Source organism: Apodemus sylvaticus, chromosome 9 (genome assembly GCF_947179515.1).
Source record: "Apodemus sylvaticus chromosome 9, mApoSyl1.1, whole genome shotgun sequence".
In the NCBI taxonomy this organism is placed as follows: domain Eukaryota; kingdom Metazoa; phylum Chordata; class Mammalia; order Rodentia; family Muridae; genus Apodemus; species Apodemus sylvaticus.
In genome coordinates this window covers 96209608-96216800 of record NC_067480.1, presented here as the reverse complement: position 1 = coordinate 96216800, position 7193 = coordinate 96209608, and the positions used below count along the sequence as shown (strand labels likewise).

Genomic DNA, 7193 nt, shown 5'->3' with positions numbered 1-7193 from the left:
TGTCAGGGAGCTAAAATAGAAGTACTCAAGCAGACAGATGACAGAAGAGTTCTGGGGCTTAGGCAGAAAAACAATACATGAACAGAGAGATCTTTCTTTGACTGTCTCAGCAGCAGGATTTAGAAGGAGGGAATAGAGAAAGCAAGGAGGTGGGTGGGCTCCTGCGGTGGAGACTGGGGAGGGCCTGTTGACCCTCCCTCTTGCCTTTAGTCCTTTGTGATGAGGAGGCCTCAGTTGTGTGATGTGCACTGAGCTCTCCTTGACAAGTCAGGTGTTGTACTTCAGGACTCAGTGGCCTGTGAGCTACATTGCAATTCAGAAGATGGAGATTTTTTTCCTTCTGATGAATAGCGCTATTAACTTGTGGAAGATCCCCAGCTCCATGTCCTTAGTAGTGGACATGGGCTTTGCAATTATGTGCGGAGTGGGCCTCTTTTACCTACTAATCCCATTCCTGAAGGAGTATCGAGTCACCATCACTTGGGAGCAAAAAGAACATCCCAAAGGTAAAGAAAGCCTTGGTTGACATACAATAGAACAGCAGTCCAAGATTCTATCTCTCACATTCCCGAGAAAGATATGTGTAGTGAAAAAATTTGGATTGTTTATTTTATTTTAAAAAAGCAGAAATACAAGAAAATATTTTATTTTAATCTCAGGTGTAGGATATTGGATTGTTTCTGAATGTGCACAGTCATTGACTATGATTTGCCTCATGCTGTAGCAGGGGTATGATTCTGCTAGCAGCAGACAGTTTCTGTGTTTGTGTGATATTTGGAATTCTGGGAACTTTTCAGAGGGTAGATAAATGCTAGGACCTTGAGAGGCATGATGGTTTGCTGGTTGTTGGTTGTTTGCTAACATTTTCTGGTATTCGTGGTTTGTTAAGTATATGTGTGAAAAGAAGATAGAAGAAGGAATTGGCATCCTGAAGGTCAAGATTAAGCATACCCCAAAGGAACCAACCCCCCTAACTATAGGAAATAGTCTAACAATAACATCTACCCGTTTCCCCTCCACCCTTTTTTTCATCTCTCATCTAGTGTTAGGGGATTGAAAAGGTGGAAGAAAGGGGTTGGGGAAGGGTGAAAGAAAGAAGAACCTAAAGTCTAGCTACAGACAGGAGAGTAGAAATCTCCAGGAGTAGCAGCAGCACATCAGCCTGCAGGCAGGGCAGAGGAGATAGAGGCCTGAGCTGTGTGCCTGAAGCTCTCAGACCATATGTACAGGGTGGCAGAAAGGCCACTAAGAATGGCTGTAGCTCCATGGACAGATTGCATTTCTGAGATTGTGGGGACACAGGACAAGCTCTGAGAAAGGCCATCTGCCCTCTACTCAGGCACTTGCTTTTGTTTGTGTTGAGCTGATGTGAAGCACGTGATAGACCAAGGCCCTCATTCAGGGCTTGGGTCTGCTCTGGTCTCAGGCAGCAGACATCACCTGACAGTCTCCAGGCAGCTACAGATCTCAGCCTTGGGCAGGATCCTGTCTGAGGGATCCTGTCTGAGGAACACTGACTGAGGGCAGCCATGTTAAGTGTGACATAGACAGTCTTTTTCTGCAGTTTTCCTAACAAGGCCAAAAGGAATGTGCTTATGCACATTATGAATGAGTCAAGGATAAATGAGAGAGAGCTCTCTGAGAAATGTGGATTTCATGTTATCCATGAGCACACAGAGCAGGCAGCTTCTCTAACAGAGAGAAGAAGGAACCCCAGCTCATTTGTATTGTTTCTAACTGGCAGGTGGTGAAGAGGGCACAGAGCAAGGGCAGAAAGAAAACTGCTACTGTGAAAGCTTTCAGAAAGAGCCAAAAGAATGCACAGGGTACCCAGAATGCATCACGACCTACCTACCGAAAGGCCCATCCATCATTCTTTACTAGACAACTTTCCCCACCCTTTTTGGTACTCTAAGGAGAAACTGAATCAACTTTCCCTCCCGCAGCTGTTTTCTTACCTCGAGGTCTTTAGAGGACCTTATAAACCAGAAATTTAACCACCTTTTATGTGACATGTCCGCTGTGCTCTCTGAGGCACTTGTTGCTACTGCCTGGGTCTCCAAGAAATCCTGCTCAGAAGGATGTAAGTTGCTACTGCCTGGGTCTCCAAGAAATCCTGCTCAGAAGGATGTAAATGTGTGAGGTTTAATGATGCAAGTGACTCTAACCATCCTTGTTCTTTGTCTAAAGAAGATCCACAGCTATTCCAGGACCAGCACTTGCCCCACCAACATGTGACATGCAGCCTGATAGGTCTGATAGGGGTCTAGGAACCAGAAAACCACCCAAGTTATATATCAAACCAAAGACATTCTTCATTCCAGAGAAGGGCCCAAGGAAGAGAATGCGAATGTCCTTCCACTGAGATAGGGATACAGACATCCCCTTCAAATGTAAATGAGCCCTGGCAACACAGACTAAATTGGAAAGACATCACAGGCTATGGTGTACAAACATGCAAAGCAGCCATTAGCCAGCACACTGACAACTTTTCTGGGGACTGTTTGCCCACTAAAGCTATCAGGTCAGCCTCCATTTGTCCTGAGCATTATGAAATGATCCACCATCACAAGGGCCCACAGCATGAAAAGAAGGCAATTTATGTGGGAGAACACAAAGGTACCCATGTCAGATTCTGTCCATCCGGTAAACTGATAAAGCTTCAGGAAGATTACCAACCAAATGGTGGTGGTTATTGCAAGGACCAGCCTGAACTTAACCAGCCTGCCCAGCCCTCCATCCTCAATTCCAAACATGACAAGTGCAGCCAGATGATGGGTTCTGTGCTGAAAGTGGTTCCCTTAAAGAGCACCAGGGCTACTTCTGACATATTTAACAGGGTTGTAGACAAAAATCTGCCTTGTCCTTCAAGCAGCACCCCTGGGAAGGGTCTGGAGCCCAGGAACCCTGCACTGAAGACAGATAAGCTGCTCTCTATAAACACCAGCAACGATCTTTCCTTCATTGATCCAAATACAAAAATGAAGCTGGAAGCAAGCATCACACAGCTTCCTGTGAAACACAGGAGATTTCCCTGTGATTGCAAGGCTGAATTCTATTCCAAGACTGCAATGATCCTGGAAAAATTGCGTCACCAAGATCTAGGAGGGAAAAGGGTATAAATGGTATCATCTGCCAGGCTGCAAAGTCCTTTGTTTGAACACTCACCTCCAGATGTTCGGGAAAGCCAAAGAACCCCTCCACCTGCTGCCAGGCTTGGGCATACAAGGTCCCATCCAGATCAATGGCTAAGAAACAAGTATGTTCAACCCAATACTTCCTGCTTGCAGGCAAAACACCAGCAAAGGAAGACTATCCAAGCAACTCTGAGAGGCAACCTGCAATCAAATTCCAGCCAAGGAATGGCCAAGCATGCACCCTGGAAGCAGTCTCAAGATGCAGCTTCAGGACATCCCCACTTGAATGCAACAACTCTCAGCCCTGAAGACAGGTTCTCACCTTCTTTGGCCAAACAAACCAACATAGGGAAGGTAGAAGGAAAGCTACCTTACGCATGGAGGTTGAGTGTGGGATCTAGTGAGATTCCCAAGGGTCAAGCCATCAATATCTCTCTCAAGGGTTTTGAGTCTGTAGACCATCTCCAAACACCTCCTACTCAAAACTCAGGGGACATTAAAATAGCTGGAGACAGAGTGGCTCATTCAAAAAGCTTATTGAAGAACATTAACAGAAATGCTGTACAATTTGAAAACATCAGCACAAAATGCAAGGGATGGGGAGATTCTTTGAGGAATGAAAGCCCTCTATCAGTTATGGACCTACAAGAGGAAGTATATAGGGAAAATCTCATCTACAGTACAGCAGCTGAGCTACAATACTGCATAAATTCTCTGCTCCAGAACCTGGAGGATAATGAAGACAAGCCATCAAAACTCACCATAGATCCTGTGACCCAGATACAAGAGTATAAAAGGGAATTGACATTCCAATTGGATAACTCCAGTATTCTTCAATGATCCAAAACATTGCAAACCAGCAAGAAGAATGAGCAGTAGCCACACCTGTCCTGAGAGGCACAACCACCCTTTCACGTTTAGTAGAATTGGAGCAAAGTGTGGTCAGGCATTGATGCCCAGAGCTTATGTGAACAACATCTGAACAAAGCAAAGGGAAGATTTGACTTTGACCAGTACGCCACTCCCATGGGGAATGACCATCCAAGTTGTTACAAGGAATTTGGAGAAAAGCAGGAGTCAGGTGTTGCTGACCAGAAAGCTGGTGACCTAGGTCAACATACAACAAAAATTGGGATGGGAGGCTCTCCACATCGAAGCCCCAAGAGTCACAATAATCCATTCATATTCACAGAAATTAGAGGCAAACAAGACCCAGGTGTTGGCTATAAAACCTTTGACCCCCATCAAAATACAAAGAAAAGGAATGGGCCATCGTCACCCTCTGAGTCCCAAAGAGAACCATCTAGTCAAGGACAGGGGAAATAGAGGCCAGGAGCCACAGCTGTTGCTGCCTTGGAAGTCTCTGACTAAGATAAAATTACAACAAAGAGTGGAAAGGAGTGTTCTCCACACAGAAGCCCCGAGATGCATAACCATTCTCCGAGATACACAGAAATCAGAGACAAATCACAGCCCAGTGTTAATGCCCAGCAAGCCTGTGACCATCATCTGAACATCCTGAATAGAATAACTTTTGACAACCTCCTCACTCCCAAGGTAAAGAATCATACATGTTGTCACAGGGTAACTGGAGACAAGCAGCAGTTAGAAGTTGCTGACCAGAAAGCCTGTGACTCTGGTCAAAATACAAGTAGTAGAATGGGCTCCTGTCCACATGGAAACTCCAAGTTGCACAACCTTCCATTCAGATACAGAGAGATTGGAGAAAAAGCATCACTGGGTGCTAATGCCCAGAGAACCTGTGACCAACATCCACACAGTGTGAAAGGAAGAGTCTTTGAACACCTCCTCAATCACGAGAAGAACCACCATCCTCACAGTTCCAAAGTAGTTGGAGACGAGCAGCAGTCAAGTCTTGCTCACCAGAAAGCCTATGATACAGGACAAATTAAAAAGAAGAGTGGAATGGCTAGCTGTCCATATAGATGTCCAGATGCGTACAACTTTTCATTCCAACATTGATTAATTGAAAACCAACAACAGCCTGGCATGGTCCTTAGAATCTGTGAACAACATCAAAGTACAAAAGAAGGAAAAGACCAATCTATGAATCCCAAAGTGAACCATTCTGTCAAGCACAGGGGACACGGAGGCCAGGACCAATAGGGCCTCTCTCCCTAGAGAGCCTCTGACCTGAGGCAGACCTTACCAGCAAAGGCCTAAGAACTGGAACCACCTGACCAGTCATTGTTTCCCCTATGGTTTCTTGATAATGTTGGCATTTTCCCTGAAAAAAATTACAATAAATACTTACAAAAATGCAGGGAAAAAAAATGGAATGCTTATTCACTCTGTTGGGAAGGTACCTGGTACAGGATTTTTGCAAAACACCTTTTGTATGATAACAACATTAAATCCTTGAATAAATAAATTGAAGAAGACCTCAGAAGATGGAAAGATCTTTCATGGTCATGGATTGGCAGGATTAATATATTAACAATGCCGATCTTACCAAAAGCAATCTACAGATTCAGTGCAGTCTCCAACAAAATCCCAACTCAACCCTTCATAGGTTTTAGAAAGAGCAATTCTCAAATAAATTTTGAATTAAAAAACAAACAAAACCCAAAAACCTCCAAGGATAGCAAAAACTGTTCTCAACAATAAAAAATCTTTTGGTGGAATCACCATCCATGACTTCAAACTGTACTACAAAGCAATAGAGATTAAAAAAAGAATCTGCATGGTATCAGTGCAGAGACAGGCAGTAAGATTAATGGAATAGAATTGAAGAACCAGAAATAAACACACATACCTATGGACACTTTTTTTTTCTATATTCTATGTTACATTCCAAATGATTATCTCTTTCCCGCTTCCACCCTCCCCATAGGTTGGGAAAATAAATCTTTACAAACCCTACATCTGGTAGAGGGCTAACGTCCAAAACATAAAATGTACTCCAGAAGATATAGTCCACAGAACCAAATAACCCTATTAAAAATTTGTGTACAAACCTAAGTAGACAATGTTCAACAAAGGAGTCAAAAATGGCTGAGGAACACTTAAAGAAATGTTCATTTCATACCATGACTTTGGATATGTTGTGCCTTCATTTTCATTGAATTCTAAAAAGTCTTTAATTACTTTCCTTATTTCTTTCTTGGCCAAGTAATCATTGCGCAAATCATTGTTCAGCTTCCATGTTTATGTGGGATTTCTTTTCTTTTCTTTTCTTTTTTTTTTTTCTGTCATTTAAGGCCAGCTCCCTGGGTATCTTTTTAAAAAAAAATTAGGTAATTCTTTATTTACACTTCGAATGTTGTCCACTTTCCTTTATCCCCACACCACCCAAAATACCTGAAGCAATCTCCCCTTTCCCAATCAGCCCACCCGGAATTCCCTATCCTGGTATTCCTCTACAATACAGTATCACATCTTTCCAGGACTAAGGGCCTCTCCCCCGTTTGGTGTACAGCAAGAACATCCTCTGATGTCTATGTGTCTGGGGTGCTGGGTAACTCCAAGTGTACTCTTTGGTTGATGGTTTTGTCCCTGGGAGCTGTGGGAGTACTTGGTGATTCATATTTTTGTTCCTCCTTTGGCACTGTAAACCCCTTCAGCTTCTTAGGTCCTTTATCTCATCCATTGGAGACACTGTCCTCAGTTCAATGCTGGCTGAGATTTTCCCACTCTGTATTTGTCATGCACTAGCAGAGTCTCCTAAGGGACAGCTATATCCAGCTCCTGTCAGCAAGCACTTGTGGGCATCCACAATAGTGTCTGGGTTTTGTAATTGTATGTGGGATGGATTCTTAAGTGGGGGAGTATCTGAATGGTCTTTCCTTCAGACTCTGCTCCACACTTTGTCTCTGTATCTCCTTCTGTGGGTGTTTTGTTCCTCCTTTTAAGAAGTACTAGAGTATCCATACTTTGTTCTTCCTCCTTCTTGGGCATCGTTTGATATGTGAATTGTATCTTGTGTATTCCAAACTTCTAGGCTAATATCCATTTATCAGTGATTTATCAGAACATGAGTGTTCTTTTGTGATTGGGTTACCTTACTCAGGATGATATTCTCCAGTTCTATCCATT

The 7193-nt window shown here is 43.4% G+C and overlaps 1 pseudogene; it reads left to right on the top strand.

Annotated features, from left to right (window-relative positions):
• The first annotated feature begins 322 nt into the window (after positions 1 to 322).
• Positions 323 to 5321, top strand: LOC127691984 (uncharacterized; annotated as a pseudogene).
• Positions 5322 to 7193: the final 1872 nt, after the last annotated feature.